At 43.8% G+C, this 23,033-nt stretch overlaps 1 protein-coding gene and 1 long non-coding RNA gene across 3 annotated transcripts in view; both read left to right on the forward strand.

Annotated features, from left to right (window-relative positions):
- The window catches only part of PCMTD1 (protein-L-isoaspartate (D-aspartate) O-methyltransferase domain containing 1), a 454,916-nt gene that overhangs the window by 75,908 nt on the left and 355,975 nt on the right, over nt 1-23,033 (forward strand). The gene's annotated exons all lie outside the window — the stretch shown is intronic.
- Nucleotides 5,571-7,379, forward strand: LOC144827296 (uncharacterized). Its single transcript, XR_013610124.1, has 3 exons — nt 5,571-5,675; nt 6,073-6,136; nt 7,224-7,379. It is a non-coding gene; the product is annotated as an uncharacterized LOC144827296 (long non-coding RNA).

The raw sequence follows: 23,033 nt of genomic DNA on the forward strand, positions 1-23,033 counted from the left end.
TAGGTGTACAAGTATATTTGATAGTGTTCTATTGATCATTGACAGAATGTATGAGTGAATCTATAGGTAAGTGATCAGATGTGTGTGTAGATCTAGGAATCACTGAGTGGGTTTTTAGAAACTTGTATTGGTATGTCAATGGATTCAAATATGGTACTCTGTATTTTACAGTGAGTGATGAAAGGTTATACTAGTGAATGATGAGATGTATCTGATTGTCACATGGATGATGTCATCTGTGATGTCACTGACCATGTCATGAATGATGTAATATGTGACATCATCAGCAGTAGATTGCAGGTGCGTGAGTTAGTTAGTATAACTAACTATAACAGAGGAATTTCAATGGTTTTGTATGAGTGAAATATCCAGCTAACTATAACACCCCTGAAACCTATGTTTTTTCCGGGGAATTTCTAAGGTTTTTTAAATGATAATTCCTAACTATAACATACCTGAAACCTTTGCTTTTTTCAGTGAATTTCAAAGGTTTTTTAAATGCTAATTTCTAATTATAATGTTCATTAAGCATATCTGTTTTTTTCTTTTTTTTAATTCTCATCCCATTCTCAACCTAGTAAAAACTGCAAATATTACCACTCTTCAATTGATTCCTTCCTCCAACAAAATCGCCACAAACCAGAACCACAACTAACGTTAATAATGTACAAACTAGGCGTTCCCGTAGGAAAAAAACACCACTTTCCCATATTTTCAACAATAAACCAAAACTGATAGTTCCACTTACCACTAACAAATTAACATGAACATTTAACTAGTGTAAGGAGGTCGACTACGTACTGCGTGAATTACATCCAACTCACATCCATATTTAAAGACAAATATGTGATAGAGTTACTAATTATGCACCTCCGACACCCAACAAAATCACAACATCCAGCGCCACCACCACTACACCACCCCTCCTGACCCCTCCCCCTCTACTACCTCTGAGGCAGCGCAAAACACGACAACAAACCTTCCCAAAATAATATATCCCCTCAACAGCACACTAACTGAATTTTCAGAGATGTGGCAACCAACTATGTAGAAGGGAGGGAATTCGCACATCAACAATAATTTACACAATGTCACGACTACCGATGATATGCTATACACAACTCGCTATACAAACCAAAAACTTTTTCGTGTGCAGATATAGTATTAATACGTGTAGTGTACTGCACAGTGGACGCAACCATATTATCTCAGACACTGGGGAATATCTTGGTCATGTAGCTGTGTTGTCCCGTCCCTTGAGGCAGAAGAGGAGTGGGCTGGTCCAACGTACGCAACTCCAGCATAAGAGTATAAATACATAGGCTACGCCTTGGTGTGGTTCACTTGTGCGAAGACAAAAGACTCTGCCAGAGCGAATGTCCTCACCCTGTCACGTGGCTGCCGCCATGACCACGTGCATCCTCGATACAGGCCTATTGCGAACTCAGCGCCGCAGCCTTATGTCTGAATCGACTACTGCCTTCGATCTACACTGCGGTTAGCAGGGTTCACTACTTGAATTCAGCTTTGGAGCTACACTACGGACAGCATTGAATTTAGCCTTGCTTTATTTAAGGCAGAGACAATTGTACTGTATGTCTTCAGATTTTGTTAAAGGATGTGACAAAAAACATTCCTCAATGTCAGTACTGACTACTGCCTTCGATCTACATTGTGAGGGCTCATGATTCAGGTGGAATGGCGATTGCACATGACTCATTCCAGTAAGCAAGAGACATTGTGCCACTGCGACCCGCCCGAACAACGAATCATCGCAGGGTACACACATGCTGAGTTCTTCAGGTACCACTAATTCACTAAACCACAAGTCCTCTTCACGTGGCCTTATTAAAGCAGAATTCACTAGGCAAAAAACATTGCTACCAGTGCGCCCCCCCCCCCCCGGACCACGCATAATCACAGGTTACGTACACTCTCAGTGCTAAAGGTACTACTAACTCAGTCCACCATAAGTCATCGCCACGTGGCCGTATTTAGGCAGAATTCAATAGACAAAAGACATTGGTCCGAATGCATCCCCCCTGGACCACGCATTATCGCAGAGTACGTACAAGCTCAGCGCCAAAGATACTATTAACTCAGTGCACCATAAATCATCGCAAAGAAGAGTGAACAGTTTTATGTCGGCAATGAGGCATACTATCACTTTTAAATCGAATTGATGCAGAATTCAATAGACAAAAGACAGACCAATTACTGTGCCCCCCCAACCATGCATCATTGCAGGGTACGTACACAGTAAGCGCCAAAATGACTACTAACTCAGTGCATCATAAATCATCGCCACATAGCCTTATTAACGCAGAATTCAGTAGGCAAAAGGCATTGCTACCAGTGCGGTTTGGCCGGAGCACGCATCATCGCAGGCTCCACAGAACATTGATGCTTCAGGTGCCACTAACTCAGTGCACCATTTATCATCGCTGGTTGCAGACAAAGCCAACTGGCCATGGGCTCTTGCTAACCGCTGCCTCCTGCCTACATTGCGGTCATCAGAGCTCACAATTAAATAGACGCTTGATTCATTATTTGCAGAGTGCAGTACCAAACTAAGTATAACGTCCCTCAAACCTACACAATATCCCTTTAGTATGCTTCCTTCAAGAACTTCTTTTATATCAGTTATAGGTTTAGTTGAATAACAAAATTCACCCTGCAAGTGCAAAGGAACACTGAATGGCAGTCTACACTGCGGACTGCACAGGTCACAATTTGAACTATAATGTCCCTGAAACCTACATATTTCGACAACGTATTCCATATATGTTTCGTCATTTATTTAAATCATGATTACAGATGATTCAGTCCAGTAGGCAACAGACAATGCTTCCAGTGCAGCCCGTTCAGAGCACGCATCATCGCAGGGTGAGCACATGCTGAGCACCAGACGTACCACTAACTTAGTACACCATAAATAATCGCCACGTGGCCTTATTGAGGCAAAATTCAGTAGTCCAAAGACATTCTTACCAGTGCATTCTGCCTGGACCAAGCATCATCGCAGGCTCCACACAAACCGCACCATGAACCCTTAACGATAGAATCTTTTGTGTATTATTTCATATGTAGTGCTCCTACCTTTGTACAGCTGAAGTCATAAACCGTTTATGATGGAATATCTGTGAATGATAAAATGATTACTATTGTACTTTTTACCAACAGCGACGCATTAAAATGGAGTCGAGCGCATGTGCCCGTACCCACTTCAACTATCTGTCTGTGTATTCATTATGTTTGTAAAATGCTGCCCCTGGCCCATACCACATTATATTGTGCTGTAAACAGCGTATGCAACCATCTTATCTCTGGCAGTAACAAAAACTTCGGTTATATAACTTTCTCTCGCTCATTCTACAAATACGAACGTAGAAACTGGATCATTATAATACTGCAAGCAAAGTGTATAGTAAATGTATAAGTGTGTGCTATTGCCCGAGTTTTTTTTTTCGTAGCATATTTATATAGCATGAAGTCGACCCAAAACTATGTCAGCGAATTACATGAGCACCGTATTTACAGTACATTTTCAGGCACGCGTAAATTACGTGATTTGTCTACAATAACAGGATGTGGACGCGACTCGCTCAAACACTGATTTCCAGCACCAAGTTCGACAGTATAAACAGATGAGCTACCCTTCATGTGCCAAAAACTGCAACCTAAAGCTTTCATAGCCCTGTATTACTACAGCGACAACACTGCACTGAATATACAACAAACATTCATATTCACAGAAATGCGTCATGTCCACCATCTTTTGTGTGTGGAACTATGGATGAATGTAGGGTCAGTGATTCCCCGTACCTTCCATGTTGGCCATGTTGTGGGACTTCACAGACATAATGACACATTTGCATTTAAGACCCGGGTGACGGCAGCGCTACAACACAGACACCATAATCAGGTGATTTCTCATATAGCTCACGACGGAGCCACGCCCATAGCTCCAGAGTCATTGTTCACAGCCTTGCTCAGCACTGGCATAAGTCAGGCCAGCCCACTCCCTTATGCTTAAAGGAAAACACAACAACGCTACATGGCCCAGATTTTCATTGTAGTGATTTGCTAGTTCCTGGTCTAGTTGTCAGAACGGCACACACACACTACCTCATGACTGGTATACACCCACACCACAACAATCCAGCACAGGCATCACAACACATGTGACCCTACCAATAAAAAAGACTGGGCGCACGTGCTCTACGCCGTTTTAGAGTTGCTCCCATTGCAAGCGCTGTGATGGTCGGTCCTGGTGGTTCGGACGCCTCATGTAGGCCCGAACTACCGAACAGGGGGGCCCACCACCACGTGCATTGCCTCTTTGGGCGCTCAGTTAGTGGTACCGTAAGGACTGAGCGGGTGAGGAACCTGCGATGATGATGAGTGCACGAGTATGTCCTTTGCCATAGCAATATCAAGACTCCGCACCAAATGTAAGACTTCTTGGTGGCAGAGCGGGACTGCATGATGTAGAAGGTGCTCTGTCCGCAAAAAGGTGAGCAGTGAGGCCTGGGTGCGCACCGGAGGGAGTAGATTCGATACAGCAGACTGGATACAAAAACGCGACGCAGCGATTTAGGCGTACGCAGTCCTACATACCCTATCTTATTGCATTTGTATTTTTTTCTTCCAATAGCAGGAAAGTTTTTATAGTCGGTCAAATGTCCGTCGCTCCCACATGCGTAGCGAAGTAGATGATACCATGTACATTTAAATTTACCATCTTATTTTAACAACCTTTCCTTTCTCAATTCATTTAGGACTCACGCCTCCGTTGCTGTGTGCAGTATAGCTTGTGCCTTCGTTGGAGTGCACAGCACTGCTCACGCAGCGCGAGACATTTTCTATGTAAAAAAACGGAGATATGAAATTAACTTACGAATCGCACACGCTCGTGCGTGTCTGTTTCCTTCCGTGCTAAACCATTGGCCTTTGCATGCGACTTATTCTAAGAGACTGCACGCAATTGGCCAGAAGCGGGCACATTGCTCCGTCCATGGCCTATTGGTATCTATTACGCGCTTGCTGCACGTAATAGACTCCAATAGCACATGAGGTTTCAATTATTGTGCCCAGACAAGGGTTTGATGATTGAAGCCACGTGTATGACTGCGCACCATTTGTTTTCTATAACCGGATGGAAAACATTACTACTCTACTAATTGTTCATAAATTGAATCCCATTAAGCAAGTTGGAACTGTACAAATGGTTGTATTTTTAATTGGGGGGGGAAGGTGTGTGAAAGGGCGATGTTATTCTACTACACATTAAGATAGTGGCAATTACCAATCATAACATCTTTCTTTGACTATTTTTTAGATGTGGAGCTTCAGGGTGCACTATGTCCCGGCACGTGGCGGAAGACACACCGGTGACAGAAAGGTGAACTGCGAATATTCTTTTCAGAGCCAGTCTCTCACTCTCTCTCTTCCTCTCTCCTTTAATGAACAAATGACACACAATCCTATCTTCCTTTTTATCTAGCAGGTTGTGTTTCACAAATTTGCGTTCCCCCCCCCCCCCCCCCCCCCCCCCAACACATCCAAAGCTCAATGTTGAGGAATCTGCGATGATGCGTGGCCATTGTAACAACGCCTAAGAAGGTTGCTTCGACACGTGGTGAACCCTCTTTGAATCACGCCCGTGGCACAAGGTGAGCAGTGAAACTTGTTTCCGAAGCAACGAGAAGTCAACTGTGGGCAGAGAGAGTGGATAGTGTGCAGCAACTTGAGTGCGTAAGAATGTACAATCACTTCCGGGCAGTGGGAGTGGATAGGTTGCAACAGTCTGGGTGCGCAGGAAAGGGCACTCATCTCCGGACACTGGGAGTGGATGGGGTGCAGCAGTCTGGGTGAGCAGTAATGAGAACTCATCGCTATGCAGTGGGAGTGCATGGAGTATAGCACCCTGGGAGGAAAAGGGCGCACAAACATCTCCTTGCAGTGGGAGTTGATGTAATACAGTAGCCTGGGTGTGCAAAGGCGTAATGCAGAAATATACGTGTGCACTTGTATGTTCTCTGCATTTATTAATTGTATATTATCTTTCAGATCACTAATCTTGAGGGTGCACTATAACCCGGCATGCGGTTGGACACACACCGGTGGCAAAAAGGTGAGCTGCGAAGATTTTCTCCAGTATAAACACTACCTCTCCTGCTCCATCTATTACTTTCTTTCTCTCACACTTTCAATGTCTTTCTTTCTCTCTCTTCCTCTCTCTTACAATCTTTCTCTTTTCAAGTTATGAACCCTGCTGTTCACTTGCAGATAAATAAATCAAGGCTCAATTTAACACTCTCTGCAGTGTAGATCCAAAGCAGAATTCAAGTTGTGACCTCCTCTAAATGCAGTGTTTGCAAAAGTTAAGCAGAGCGGCCTAGGTGCACAAGGCCTCCAATTAAACATGGTGTGAACAAATGATATTGTCCTGCATAATGACGTGATCTCTCACCTCATTCTGTCTCATCTCTGAATCCTGTAGGACCATACTGTAGATCTGAGCCAGCGGGCACTTCCCTACAAACACCTCTTCAACACGGACCTACGAGAGGGGTGGTATGCACCAGGCACGCTGCGCACGTGCGAATAAGCAATATTGCCAAGTGTTATGTTAATTTGTGATGTTTGACCTCAATTCAGTCACATCTGTCTCATTTTAAATACTATTTATACCATAAGATCGGCCTAAGCCTGCGAGCAGCGCTGCCGTTCAGACTCCTAATGAGGGTGATTCTGCAGGAGTGGGGTGCACTGCCCTGAGTGTGCATGTGGGAAAAAGTGATCTTGCCTTCCGTAATGATGTAATCTCTCACCTCATTCATTAACATCGATCTAATTTTAAGGACCTACTGGACCGTACTATAGACCTCAGCCAGCAACAAGCGCTGCTCTACAGACACTTTAGTTACTTCCTTACTGAGTGTACATGCACACAGGCTCACTCCACTGCATTCCACGCGAACATTAAACTTCTAGCATACACTCTATTCCTATGTATATTATCATTCGCATAATATATTATAATTTAGCCTTGTGTTTTCTTGTGCATTCCAACTCCTCTTTGAACCACGATTATCACTAACGATTAATCGTACTTCAAAAACGAAAGATGCACTCAACTCCTATTTTCTACCAAACATAAAATAAACATTCATTTACCTGCAAATGTTTCCACCATTAAATTACTTCTCTCTTTACAGAGATTAATGATTGGCTGAGAGGGGCTGAGCGGGAACTCTCTCCTGCAATTATGCCCTCAGCATTCTAACACCTTCCATGGCAGTATCAAGACACAGTTCCATTGGGGAGACCTGCTCTTCCATACAAATGTATCCCGGACTCGGAGCTTGCAGCAACACGTCGCGGGACCACCAGTGGTGGCAGGTGAGCTGTGAAGCCTCAGTGTGCAAGACCTACAATTGAGCCCATTGCGGGGTAGGGACTGGGGTGCAGCACTCTGGGGGCACAGGTGCATTCCTGCGATTTTCCAGTAAGTAATAATAAATAAATTATAAAATTCAGTACTTGTATAGCGCACCAATCACCCCCGAAGGGGTATCCCGGTGCTGGGGGCCATTGGGAAGATTAAGCGAGCTATTGCCCAGAGTCGCATGGTACTGGGCAGACCCGTGCCACCGGAGCCGGGATCGAACCGTGATTTCCAGCGTCCAGCGTCAGTCGCCCTGGCCACTGCGCCACACAATAGGTCTATATTATCAAACAAAGCCGGTCTTTGGCTTCATGTATTTAATTTTAAGGACTTCTTAAACCACACTCTATCTCGCAGATCCCTGCCTCCTAGACAAACGAGTGACGAACAGTAAACACTAAAGACTGAGTGCAATAAGCTGACGCTCTATTTCCTCCTGCCTCTCTACTTTTAACTCTCCCTCCCCTTCTCACTTCCACCCACTACCCTCCCTTCCATTTTCACTATGATCCTTTCATTCGAACTAGTTTTTTTTACCTCTTTGACATAGCACACATACTTCTGTTTAATTTTTGTTTTGCAGGTTACCTACGCTGCTACCACTGGAGTCCATCTCACGTTTTGTTTATTATACTGTTCTATTAAAGTTACGTTTCTATTTATTTATTTCTGTTTTAATAAAGGATAATAAAAAAAGAACTGGGTGTATACGTCTTCTTTTTCTGACAACATTTGACTATTATTTATTTTGATAATCATCTGCTTAGAGAAGATTTTAAAAACAAAACTATTTAACATTACAGTGCACCTTCTAAAAATATTGTAAGTAACTCTTAGGCACATAACTTCTGAGTAATTATACAACTACAATACTTCTATGAGTGTATCAGTTTATAACACCATAAGTACTGTCCGTGTGATTATTAAACAAATAAGACACTGCCTAGCACCACTGAGGCCGAGGCACTCCTTGCATATTAAAATAAAGATCCTGAGTATGACAATTCCCGGACTTAAGTTGCCTCGAACTCCTCGAACAATTAGTAAATAATTCTCGGGAAGGTGGCCGTCTCCTAGACTACAAAACATCTCTGTACCGTTCTGCTCCCAATTCACATCTGACATTTGCACAGTACTTGGGGGCATATTTACAAGGAAGCCGCTAAAATTATACCCCTTAATTTGTAAAAGAATCACTGAAGGGGCTCAAAGTTTTACTAAGGATAGAATGATGTTTATAACTAGAAGTGTAATACCGGGGCTAACTCTTTACCAGCGGCTGTAGCTGCGATTAACGGTTCCTATGGAAAAAAAATTAAAAGTCAAGCACACTTCCTGTTTGGATTAGCAACAATGTGTGCTGAACTTGTGACCTGTGTGCTCAATTTAGTGTTCCATGAACTGTTACTATGGTAAAAGGCAGTAAGCAGTTTAGGGGTAGAGTTCAAAGGTGCTGGCTGTACAGAAACTATCATATTTACCCAAAGTCCTCTACATGACAGAGGAGAAAGCAAACCGAGACGACAGAACAATGTGTATATTAGGAGCAAAAGAAGTACACAACTCTTCGAATTAACCTCAAGGGAGGGCGCGAGCAATAGTCACTGGTGTTACAAAACCCCATGTACAATGTGCCTACCCTGTACTCAGCAATGGGCAATTCTTTATCGATCCCAATCAGACACTGCTGCTTCACGTGTCACAGTGTGCACTTCACTAAATAGTTTGTGGCTATTTAAATGGGAATCGGGATGGTCGACATTCCTAAACTTTCGGGCATATTTACAAGGACGGCGTTAAAATTATAGCCGCTTTAGCTGCAGCAAACTGCCGCTAAAACGGTGATAATGTTGTGTTATCCGAAGATTTTTTCTACACTGCTGTTTGCTAAGGCAGGGTGTGAGCGGAAGCTCCCGCCCTGCCATAGCAAACTTGGTTTGTATTTTGAAAGAGAGAACAGGGCTACCTGCTCACTCTTTCAAAATGTAAAGCAGATTGCATTTCCCCATGGGGAGCTGCATATTCGCAGGTCCCCATGTGGAAAAGTAATGGCGGCTTCAGAAGTACGCGGGTGGCTGGCTAGGACCATAGAGACATTAGGGCTCCATCCACTGGCCCCAATGTTGTATATATGCCTAAACAGTAAACAGGGCGATATAATTTTCAGCACATTTTTGCCTTTTTTTAAAATAAGCGGCAAAATGGCCCTTGTTAATATGCCCTCAAGTTTGCTATGACAGAGCGGGAATCTCGACTCCCGCCCTGCCATACCAAACAGCAGTATCCCGGGGGTAGGCCCCCCGAGACACAGCGGGACCCGATCCTAGGGAGTGGTGTTCCCCAGGGCCCTCGACTGCTCCAGAATGGGGGCCGCATAACCCCCCTCCCACAATTTAAAACGCCCCGGAGGGTGGTGATCCCCGGAGCTTAGAGGGACCTTTGAACCCCCCCCCTTTTTTTTTTTTTAAAGCCCCAAAGAGTAGCGGTCCCCGGGGCTGGAGAGGGCCTTAAAGCCCCCCCCTACACAAGTATTTTTCTGGGGTAGTACCTTTGAGCCCCCACCCGTTTATTTTGTAGCACCGAGGGATGGCGTTCCCCGGGCTACAGGGTCCCTCTGGACCCCCATAACATTTAATATTTTAGACCCAGGGATTTGGCCCCCCCAGGTAACACATTTTTAAACAAGCACAGGAGCCTGCGCTTCGTGTTTATTTTTTTTACAGCGGATCCATGCACCCTGCTCACATTTCTCAGGTATTAAAAAAATATATATACATAATGTTCGGCCCTAGGGTTCCTTGTGGGACCCCCTAAGCAGGTCTAGAGGGTCAAGACATTTCTAACCTGCCCCCTTTATACTTTTTGAACACTTGTTCCACTGATGTCTAGACCCTAGCCTCTACCGAGGCAGAAAATGGCTGTCCACACTTCCTGGTTTCGAATGTTGACAACCACTTGACAGCCAATTAGCATTCAGCGAGTGATCAGGACGGTGCGCTTAGGGTGCGCTCAGGATGCGCGGATCCACCACGGCCAGAGATATATATGTACTTTTAATTGTGATTGTCTCAGGAACAACTGAACGGATTTACACCATTTAAGAAAAAGGCACGAGTCTGAACCAAGGACTACCTCTTTGCCAAATTTGGTGTAATTCCGTTCAGCAGTTCGGGCTGTAGCCACGATGAACTGTTCCTATGTAAAATTGCATGGGGAAAACACGTTTTTGGACCCCCTTTTTTCTCATCCCCCGCTTCGCGAATCACCCCTAGACTTTCAGGATAGGAGTGGACCGGAGCGCCCACTAGTTTTTAAAATTTTGCAAAGATTTGTCAACCGGCGCCAAAGTTATTCCAAATAGAATGTTACGGATTTCCTATGGAAAATAGGTCCTAACTGGAACTACCTACTGGTGACCGCCAGTAGGTAATATATATATATATATATATATATATATATATATATATATATATATATATATATATATATATATATATATATATATATATACATATATATAAGAGCAAAGGCCACATTAGGGGAAAAAACCACGGTGGCATCTTTATTCAGTTATATTACATGGCAAATGCATTTCGGCTTCGTTAAACCTTCCTCAGCGCCCAGAGTCATTAGCAGATGTATACGCCAGCGTGGTTTTAAATGTCCTGGCACATGCTGATATGCTGTGGTCCGCTCCGCCCCAAAGCCTGTGTCCATGCTCACCTGCTGCAGATCACGTAATGTGGGCGCACTGCAACTCCCAGAGTTCTTTATTTCATCCAGGTAGGTAATGCGGGGGTAAAATAAATGAGCGGAATTTCAGGGCACCACGGTGACATTAGGTCCAATTAGCTATGTGGTATTTGAACTCGGATGCCCCCTTGGGTCCCCAGACCGCATCAACCCCCAAAGCTCAGGAAACTTCACGGCAGGGGCAAGCATGGAAACCCAGCTCGCCCAGTGTGGAGTTATTAACCCCAACACCGCCCCTTCTCCTCCTGTACTCTGTGGTATATATATATACATACACTCTGCTACCCTTTTAAATTTTCCCCTTCCTACCCTTATGCTTACATGTACCTAAACATCAAACCCTAAAAACCTCTTCCTAACACATACCCTTAGTTATCTTTGATCCCTAAACACCAGTTTATAGCCCTTACCAGCCTTAAGCCTTACCCATCCATTAACCCTTGAATCCAATTTTTGTTTTTAAATGACAGAATAATTATGCCATCAAATTAAAAAAACTTACCTGCATGGTAAAGCTCAATAGGGGAGTACACCTCAAGTAAATCCCTGTAGAACACTTGGGAATATTTTGGTTTTACTGTTTGCGATGAGCAGCTTCATCACAGGGTGAGGGCCTGTCGTTCTCCGCCACCGTCAGGAACAGGAGTCTTTCTGTCCCCAAGGGGTGGATAGGCAGTGTTTACATCCAGCCTGTCACTCCAGGGGTCAGAGAGTATACCCCAGGCACAGCAGCCTTTGACCCAAGCCAAGGGATGGCTAGATGGTGATTATCCCCAACCCCCGGGGATCATAAGGCCAACTAGACCGCCAGGAAATGATTTTATTTGATATATGGCGGAGAGTGCCCTTACTGGCATGGAAAACATGTTCTGAAAAAAAGAACATGGTGGAGTTCAGGTGACCTTCTCCTGCTGGCCCAGCAAGACCCAGCTACATGAGTTGGGTACCATTTTAACAAGTAGAAGTGTGGGAACATTGAGTGGTAGCAATTATATGGACCTTCACAAATTCCAGAAGTTTCACAAAGTTTCCCTCGCAGAAATGAGAGGAAAAATATGAGGTTTTTCCCACAGTTGGAAGTTTGCAGTGCACCGTTATTGAGTTCCAAGTGTAAGCTAATGAACAAGAAATCACATTTGGAAATGTCCTCTGAATCAAAAACAGAGGTATACAAATAACCAGTTTCCTTTACTCAAGAAAATACATAGGTTTCCTTCATTCCCATGTTTCATTTTTTAGATTTTACAATATGATTTGTTGCATCCTTACAAGCTGCAGCAGCTCAGTTATTGGCTTGGAGTATTGCATGTTTTTGTATAACAAAGAAACACTAATCCCTGCAACCAGAAGGGTCTCACGGAGGTAATGGTATGTTAATTCTGTACATCGGCCATCTGGGCAAAATATTACTTATTTTCTTCTGGCTTTTATCAAACAGTTGGTTTCTGTTGGAAAACCCAAAACAATCCCTTACTGAATTCAGAATGTTGTCTAGTTTTCGGAAATGTATAGTTTTCCGGTTTCACCCATGAGTGTCACACTTGTTAACACCACAAACTGCTAATAGGTTGAAGCAGCAAAGAAAAATAGAAAAAGGATTTACCCGTTAAAAAAAATGCAAAGAAACTTTCTTTTACAACTCTTTGCTGCTGAAAGGATGGTGGTCTAAGCCCCAGAAACATGTTGTTGATACTATTTTTAGGGAAACACATATGCACTAATGCACAGCTCTTTTTTCCAATCTATCCAGCAAATAATAAAACCTTCTACAGTTTGACTGTTCCCTTTAGGGGAATTTACAGATCCTAGGCAGCTTCTGAAATCCTAGTGTGCAGTGGAAAAAGGGACTCCCATTTGGACTGTAAACATTTTGTAGAAAAAATCACGAAGGCCTAAGTGCGCCAACCATCAAAATGGGCTCAACACTGGGCGGGACTATTGAGTGCCGATGACTGTAATAGAAATTACCCTACAAGAGAATAGGAGTTACAGGTAAGGTAATATTCCATATTATTGTTCTTAAACTAATAGATGATCCATCACCCAATCTATATTTGTCTGTATCAAGGTACTTTTGCCAGAGAGAAAACTATGTATTGTCATTAAACTACTTTAATGCGTCATAAATAGTCACAATAATGATACAAAGAAAATGCTGTAAATAATAGTGAAAGTTCAAATGCTGTAGGGCAAAAACAGATGGTCTAATCATTCTTTTAAAACTGATCAATGCTGGTGTGGTATTATTTTTTTTCCAAACTTTACATACTATATTGAATTAAGGTACGTGCTTGCTGTATTTAGAGGGCATCTTGTTTCTAATTTATAAAACAAAATGAGATACATCCCTTCCCACTGGCAATAGAATAATAGCAATGCTACAACAATTTTGGCCTCGATGCTTCTACGTCTCTGACAACAAATACAGGCCACTCAGGGATGACACCGTTTTTGCTTGTGGGAATCCTTGCCCTCAGTTCAGCTAGTAGTGTTGATGTTCGCTATTCTGAATGGAAAAAAATTGGCCTCCTACATTGACACGATGTGACATGCCTTCAGTACTAGAAGACAATTTACCAGTGTGTTGGACTTCCTTTTAAGCAAGCTAATGCAAATTTGATTGTGATCAGATATGGGTTATTCATTCGGCAAAACTTTAATGACAAGCTTTCTACCAGCTCAGGAAATTCTTGAATATTTGATACTTGATCAAAGATGTGACGGCGCAAAAGCTGCCAGAGACTTCTTTGACCCCATATAATGCACAATGTACACTAGTAGTTTCATGAGTCAACATAATCGTTTGTAGAGTTTGAAATTAAAATAGAAGACCCATGAGCTAGTAATAAAATTGCAATTTGTTGACAGTGACTTCCTTTGTTAATATATAAGGTATTCCCACAATACGAGAACAGGCACATTTGTAATCAAATTGCTGAGTTTAAACAGAGTGGCACCCGATAGACCCTAAACCTTCTTTCAGTTTGCAACATTTCTCAGAGTTTCAAGGCAAGAATTAGGTTTGTCCCCAAGCCTCTGGCCAGTCACTCCTTTTTTGACTTTACTGGCCATGGGGAGAAACTTCTGAGGTAAATCAAGCTCCCACCTCCCAACCCCCTCCACTCTCGATGGCGAACAAAAAATCTAAGTGACTTCCCTATAGTCCAAATCTTTCATCCCACTCTATCTCAGGAGACATGTGACTCCGGTGTGGTTGGGTGATGGGAGGTGAAGTCGAGCAAGCTTATTTTCCACAACCAGTTTTTGACCAAGATCATTAAGACTCATGAATGCTTTTGGTCAACAAATTGTAGACACTCCAGCCTCCCTTGGCTAGCATGTTCAGGGTCATTTTTGTTTTAGTTGGTGTCATTAGCACTTCTGGAAGAAGTGGAGAGGGTCCTCTTTGGGGCCATACGATCAGTCCCTTGCCTTGAAGGTGGCAGAGCTACAATTCCTACTCTTCTAGAGAGAAAAACCTATAGTGAGAAATCAACTAAATTCTGGATGTGTGCCCTGTCAAACAGTTCAGTTCTATGGGAATGTCAAGTTGCTAACTTTGGCCCGTGTGTTGGCAGCAGTCCATGCCAACTGGTTGTGTTCAGTATATGCACAGGAGGCTTACCTTACACTTCTCTGTGCCAAAGTCCTAGGTAGTTCAGTCTCTGAAAGGAGCAGCATTTACAGTTTAGTAGGCTCCCGTTTGACCTAAATTCATGGTTGTGCATGTTTACAAAATTACCACCCTGGTGATACCTTTCTATGATTGCAGAAAGTTCATAGCTGCCATTATCTGGATGATTCAGAGAGCAGGCTGTTCCCCATCCTCCGGAACGTTTTAAGTCTTGGTTTTACTGCAAGCTTACTGAAATGATCTCACATTCCATCAGAAAATATTCAGTTCATAGTATTATCGCAGACCATAGATTACAAGAGTTTTTCCTCCTGCAGAGTTAGAAACGTTATACCATTAAAAAAGAATCCGTGGATCTCTTCACAGCTCACAGCCAAATGTATTTATCTTTTTTTTTTTCAAGGCTCTCTTGGAGCTGCAGTTTCTTAGCATAAGGCTGAGTCCTCAGGTCAAGCTACAAATGTAATCTTTTGTTTCCATCTGGAAGATTCAGGGAGTTGGTTACCGGAAAGCCAATCCAAAGCCATCTTATTCTGCCACTGTCCTCTTCCGTCTCTAAGAGGATGGGCCAGTGCTACCAACTAATCAATCGGGATTTATAAAGTGTGGCTAATCACAGAATAGCCTCTTGCAGGTCCTGGTGGCTTATTCGAACAGCCAGGCCTTGAGGGCCATTTGGAATTCTGGAAGTGAGGTGATGGCCCTGAGTTGCGTTGGAGGAGGTTCCAGGTCTTTCCTGCTATGTGGGAGAAGGAGAGTCCTCCACTTCTGCTTTGGTAGATGTGGGGAGTATGGGCAAGTGAGAGAGAGGCGGAGCATAGTCTTCTTGGCGGTTGGTGGAAGTTCAGGCGGTGGTTGATGTAGGCAAGTCCTTGGTTGTGTAAAGCCTTGTGTGCATGGATCTACAGCTTGAAGTGGTATCTCATCTGTTTGAAGAGTGGTCCTGGTGAGTGATTTTATATCTGTCAGTGGTTGCTGTGGCAATGCCTGGGGCGGATGTGGGGGTTAATCCATGTCTTGAAGAAGACTATGTCGGGTGTGAGGGTGGCAATTAGGTTCCATAATTCGGTGGAGGGCTTGCATAGTGCACGTGTGATGAGAAGGGCTCATGCAAGTTTTTTATTGTTTTTTTTAAGAACAGTGAGTGGGAAAATCTGGGCGGGAAAACCCAGGCAGCAGCATTTTTACTGGATCCGTCTGGAACAAGCAGGAACTGGAGGCAACAGGCAAGTGGCAGGCTACGTGACCATGTGCCTACTGATGCAGTTGCAGCGCAGCCTGCATTAAGTAGGTCCTGGGGTGGGTGGGACTTCTGTTGGCGGAAAGAACTGTGAGTGGGAAAACCCGGCCAGCAGCGGCGCTGTCACTGGGTCAGTCTGGAACAGGCAGGAACTGGAGTCCACAGGCAAGTTGCAAAATAGGTGGCCAGGTGCCTACTGATGCAATCGCAGTGCAGCCTGCATTAAATAGGTCCTGGTGTAGGCAAGGCTTCTGTTGGCGGGAAGAACGGTGAGTGGAAAAACCCAGGTAGCAGTGGTGCTACTAGATCACTGTATCAAATTTCCAATCCGAGCACATCAAAAGTTCAAAGTTGAATATTGTTCATAAACCCAGTTATTCTCGTTGTCCACTTTTAATCCAAAGTATTCAGTCCGGGGCAATCTGTATCCAATTCCTTTACAGCAAACGTAAATTCCATACAACAGTTCAATATTGATTAGTTTCATGTAGTCCGCATATATTTCTTCAGTTCTGATACAGCAACCTATTTCCAGTTTGGGTTCAGGTAATGCTGCAGCATGGAGACCGCTGCCTTATACATCCTAGACAATGCTTTCTATCTGCCGCATGAGCATTGTCCCCCAGCGACTCTAGACCCTCATGGGTGATGCAGCCGTGCATTATAAATTATGACTGATTGATTTATGAAGGGGGACCCCTGCCTCCTGATAGTAGAGAAACTCGGCTGTATTTGACACTCGGCTATCCCACCCTCATATGCACCCTGAAGCCTTGAATGGGATTCACTAGCAGGGTACTTCGTTGGTTCACCTTCTAACTTTTTAACCAACACCAATTGTTTCACATGGGCACCGCCACGTTCTTAGAGATCTGTATCACATGCAGAGTCCCCGGGTTTCCATGCTGTCTCCTGTCATCTTCTACCTCTACATAGAGCTTCTTGATGCCCTATGCACAGATAACACCATCAAGATTCACAATTAAAATTGTTCCCAGGCCTACTTTTGATATTGTAAACCCCCATGTTATTGCAAAGAATCCATCATCTTGGAATTTTTTTAAAATGGTCTAAAATTGCTAAACTTTCATCTTGGGAAAAGGCAACTCGTAGTATGCCTACCACCCATCAGATTAGCTCCTCACACCCAACACTTTGGCATCCCTCAGGGGCCTGTCATTTCCCTATTATTGAACATCTACCTAACCATAAGGCAGTACTAAGAGCCACATTGAACTCAGCTGCTAGGCTTATCAAAGGATCCCGAAGATTCAAACACTTTACATTAGACTTAAAACATCTCAACTGGCCCCCATTTGAAGCGAGGGTCCAGCTGAAGATAGCCTGTATGACGCACAAAAAGAAAACTTACAATCGCTCCTTTTCTGGTCTACCTGAAATAAGATTAAACCCCTTGACTACCTCCTTCAAAAAAGAAGTAACATCTATTCTGTCAAATAGTTTCCTTTAATAGTAGCCCTGAAGCTACTCAGCTTGTCTATTTTCCTGTGGGGACCTCTGGATCCTAAATCTACTTGGCCGAGTGTTTTATTGTGCTTAATTGTATCTGTACCGCTGCTTGCTTATTCCTTATTGCATTTCTCCCTGTATGTATAACTTGTCTAGTTTAGGTCAAGCCTAGGGACGCAGCGCATATGTTGCTCGCTCCTGGCGAGATCCATTGTTGTCGCTTAAGCTTGCAAAGCGAGGTTGGAAGCTCCACCCATGCTTCTGATTGGCGCTGGTCAAACATACGTGATTTTTATTGGCAGGGAGGCATGTTTTGTTACCTCCCTGTCTCCTGTTTGCCGTGCCTGCCCTGACAGAAGATGTGCACGCGCACGGCGTCATTCGCTCGCGGCATTTCAGGCATATGTGGGAAGTGCGTGCTTTCACTTTTATGTTCCTTTTCCTCACTCACGGCGTCTCTGGCAATCTGACGCACTTTTTTTTTTCCTTTCCTTGGTGGCATACCACGTTTGAGCTTGCATGCAAGTCCTAAAGGGGTCTGGGAAATAGCTTGGCTCTGAGCTCCCAGCCGATGGCCCCCACTGCAACAGAGACGGCTTGGCTGGCGAAGTGATGTCCGGCCGATCCCACTGGTAATCCAACGGCGTCTCCTTCACTGCAGTGTGCGTCAAGGAGACCGGTGGCGGGTCTCGGGTGCGGGTAGTACGCGAGGGCTCCCGATTCCCTCGACTCTTTAACTCCTCTTCCAGCTTCTCAAAGCTCCAGACCGGAGCTCCCGGAAACGGCAGAGACGAGATGGCCGACCGGCCATGGAGCCCACTCGAGTCAAAGCACCGGGATCTCCAGCAGACCTGGCTGTGACTCAGGCGGCAGCCCAAATAGTTTAACAGCCACAAAGCGACCAGCCGGAGTCGTAATCGGTCCTCTGAGCTCGCGGGGGATGTGTCAACCAGCAGCATAGCAGTATAGGTGGAAGCCTTGATAGCCGCGTTGCAACACCCTGGACAGCTCCAGAGACCGCAGCCCTAACTCTAGTCAAAAATCCACTCCTCCATGCCCCCTTCCAGTTCTAGGGTCACTTCCACTTCACAGTGATCAAGCATGTTGCGTGCTCCTCTGCCCCAGGCTTGCAATTGGTCCACACGAAAGACACGTTTGTCTGATTGGGCCGGCGTTGTTCTTTTGCTCCCTCCAATGAGCGCATAGTAGTATGAGGAGAGTGCATCCTTTCAATTGGAGGGTGAATCTCTTCAAAACCCTTTTATATTGTGCTTCCGGTTCGGCTGCCACGTTAGGTCAAGTGCAAAAACATTTGGGTAAAATACAGGTGAAAAGGATCAGCGCTAGGGTGCCCTTGCCACAGTGACGTTATCATGCAACACTGATCTTTGGTCCCAACACCGATAAGGCTAGATTTATTGGAAGGGTGCCACAGTGTTTTGTTAAACGTAATGCATTCGCCATTTAAATTGCATTTCAGGTCACAGAAACATGCTCCAGGCTTTAATAACAGATGATAGATAGATAGATCAGCTCAATGTCTTATTTTCTATTAAGCAGCTGCCAAAGTCCATTAAAAAAAAATGTACCGAGGGCTGAGGCACGGGCGTCCCCGCTTGGTAGTGTGTCCGGGTGGGCAACTGCTGACCGCTTTCATGGTTCCAGCATGTCCGTGTTCCTATCTCAATGCCACAGACGTGTAGCCGGAACTTGCGCTCAGAGAACACCAACATCTTGCAAGATATTGCTTTGTTTGTTTTTGGCTTGTTCATAGTAGTATTTTCCTTCAGTAAGTCTGTGTTGCCCCTGGGTCCTGGCTTCACTTTCCCAAGCTGGTGTGATCCGCTACTTCAGAACCGCTGTTTCCCCAGAGGCTGCGGTAGAGTTTTCAGGGTGGGGTTTGCAGAAATCAATACTGTCTTTTCTAAAGTGAGGTGAGGGGCCACAGAACCAGCTATGCCACTAATACTACAAATCCCAGAATGCATTAGGATTACTAAAAGCCCAGTAATAGAACAACATATTCCCCTCTGCATGTAGCAACTGGTTTCCCAACGGCATGTCATTTGTTACCCCCCTCACCTATAGGCTTTGGTGCCTGAGTGTCCTCATCTTAAAAGACAAACAAGAAACAAATGATTTCTTATGAGGTTGAACCTGAAATGATGCCCTCGGGTGAATGGGTTAGGTTGTACTACAGTGGAATATCGTAGGGGCATCTTGATGTACAGTAGCTGGAGGTTTGGCTGAACTGTTGTAGTATGGCACAGAATAGTTACAGTTTTAAATTTAGCTGGTGTTGTTTATTATAACTTCTTTGGTGTGGCCCAACACAGCGGCATCTTGGATTATAGCTCCTACGGTTGGATTGGTTTAGCTATTGGCAGGGCCACTGGAATTATGCGATTATTGCGGCCGCTGACCTTTTTTGCATAATTGTTGATTTGCCACATTTGCCAGGCAATCCATCATCTTCCGCATAATCTACAGTTTTTAACAATACAAAATGTTTCTAGCTCATACGGGTCAAAAAATGCAGCAACACGTGTTGTTGTGCAGTGGAAGGCCCTTTGCACTTTTCTGTTGCTTATTTCTATATATGGGTGACAAAGTGTTACTAATGAGGTGCCACCAATGCCCAGACAGTGTTACTTGTACTGGGTGGAGAGATTTGGGGGCGTTGGTACTACTATTAGTGGATTTAGATACTGTACCAGTAAGTCACCAAATCGACTAGTTGGTATTTAGAGTTACAAGTCGTACCGATGATGACCAGTGTGGCCTGGAGTCAGACTCTCTGGGCAGGAGTAACCAGAGTGACATGGCTTTTTTTCTAAATAAAAACTGCGCAGTTTACTCAGCAGTCACCCCTTGGAACTGTGAGTAGCCAGCGCTGTACCACTGTAAACTGTGGCTGTTCATTGGTCAATAAGCTTAGTAGTCCCTCCTTAGAACCACTTTGTCTCATTTTATAACCTCCCATGGCAGCATCCCCTGTTACAAGTGTTGTTAATTGGTAGGCTTTAATTACAGCCTACGTGCACTATTTTTTCAAATAGAAATAGGTCTCGCATTACATAAAAGGCATTGCCATTTACAATGCCAATAGCTGAAACACCCATACATGCGAGACCTATTGCATTACAAATGCTTGTTTGTACAGGGCTCTGATACCCTGACTGGTCATGTCCGCGCTATATAAAACTCCTCAAATAAAATAAAATATGCTGATGATATGCAACTCCAATTGCAAATCTCCTCTGCTTCAGATATTCAATGCCTTCAACAGTGGTAGGCTAAGCACAGTATAATTTATTGAATTTTGTGGTTCAGCCTGACCAGGATTGTGGTTGTTGCCTCAGTGGGGCTTCCACCCCCTCAACCAATAACCCCATTTCTTACACATAAAAATATCTTCTGCATCACAAAGCAGGGTGCAGTCTTTCCCACATCTTTGTTAGCTAGCAGAGTATTATTGGGAGTTGGCTGGTTCCCAGGACTAGTCCTTAGTTTGTTGCATTAATTGCTTCCAGTGAGAAGTCCCATTGTCGGGTGAGACCTAAAACTATCCTAATTTTATGCACAGGTCTTTCAAACCAATTTCTTCCTGTGCCTTGAAGTCACTTTCATCGAAATTGATATCATTATGGATTATACTTTTGCAAGATTTATAAAAGTGTGTTGCGCATTATGCACCTCAAAACCAACATGCACTCGCACAAGATCGTACTCTAATTGCCCTTGGTTTGTGCCTGTATGAGGAACTCTTGATCTACATTCTCCAGTCTCTCACCTCAGCTGGGTGGTTGGGAGCACAATATCGAGGTAAGTACACTTTCAATGTAACACTAGATAGAGATGTACGTTTTCCTTGTCATATTTTTGTCACTTACATTCGTCTGGTTGCAGCGAGCCTGGCTCTTAAACCACAACTGCCAGGAATAGCTCCCTGATCTATTACTGGTAATCTTAAAGCGGATGCTCCTTCTTTAGAATGACCATAATTAGGGCTTCTGTTGGTTTCTTCAGATTCTCTAGTCATGTTGCCGTCACTGAGATATTATTTGACAGTTACACGGCGACTACTCCAGGGTACTCTGACATCACTACCCTCAATGTTTCCTCCCAGAGTGGTTCGGAATTTGACCAAGATGCCTTAAGAAATTATTTTGAATATGCCATTGGATGCCATATCCTACTGTATTCTCCATCTTGTCTTCGATCATCATGTTGTGTAGTTTACCCACAAGGTGGGATTAGGAGAGAGCCATGATATATTTTTATGACTTCCGTACTCCTATTCCATCTCCACTGTGTCAGATTCAAAAGCTGCATAGAGATGTAATCTTTTTTATACAAATACGCATGCGCATACATGCCGATTTAAGGCTTTTGTTGTCCGTGTCTGCATAAACAGTTTCTAACTGCTTCGCAAGGCGGCAGGGAACCCACAGATTAATGGGGAAAAGCCTACAGATCAGGTGTAATATTTAATGTAATTGTATCCTTCTTAAAGAAAGCTTCATGTGTTAGTGATCTCTTAGAAAGATTTCTATATAACACAGATTCTTAGTTCAACTGTGTAACCTTTTTCTTTGTACTACAAAGGTGCTAAAGTCTTGGCCCCCTTTCCTGTAAATGAACTAGAATGTCCTTTGTGGAGTTCTGGTTAAAATTAAATTTACAGAAATACTCTATATAATAATAGCTAAAAACCTACCCAAGTCCTCTGTATTTTTGATAATAGCTACAAATATTAACATTTGTGAGAAGGGAAGATGGGGGAGGGTGTGCAGAAGCGAAGTATACTGTTTCCCTTATCTTTTGAAAATGTTTCTTTAGTGGAGAATATTTATTTATCCGAGTAAAAATGACTATTAGAAACCGCCTACGTAGGCAATCCCACAGATAATAGGGATGTTGGGAGGGGTTAGATCTTAATGGAGCCTGTGTCCATGTCTACAGTAGGGCGTTGGTGTTTTCCAGCCTGTGAGAAAACAAACTTTGTCCCATTAGATGTGACTATAGGCTGTGACTGTAGTCTTTGGGGCTTACTCGCAAAGACCAGTAGGAGTTGAGGGCATAGCGGCCATTGGTGCAGTAGGGGCATTGGCATTAGAGCCCTGAGGGGCCCATTGAACCCTGATAATTGCTATATATACTACTTCAACTGCATTCAAAGTGGACATTTCCTTTCTTGCACAACGGCCCACAGTATGCTTGCTACATACCTGGTTGGAGTATTTAAAATCACTCTTGTTTGTATTCTTTTACATGTTTGTGTATGCTTTTTGTGTGATTTGTGTACAGTTACCACATATAGAAAGAACTTGCACTTTTAGTAAAACGAAATTGGGCGTTTCTGGCCAGATTGTCTAAGGCATGTAAGAGTATGTAAAATAATTCTCGTACAGTACTATGTCCTTTACCAAGAGAGTAGCCAGAAAATTAAAATACCCCCCACTTTTTGACAAAGCTGTGAT

This window comes from Lissotriton helveticus, chromosome 4_1 (assembly GCF_964261635.1).
Source record: "Lissotriton helveticus chromosome 4_1, aLisHel1.1, whole genome shotgun sequence".
NCBI classification, from domain to species: Eukaryota; Metazoa; Chordata; class Amphibia; order Caudata; family Salamandridae; genus Lissotriton; species Lissotriton helveticus.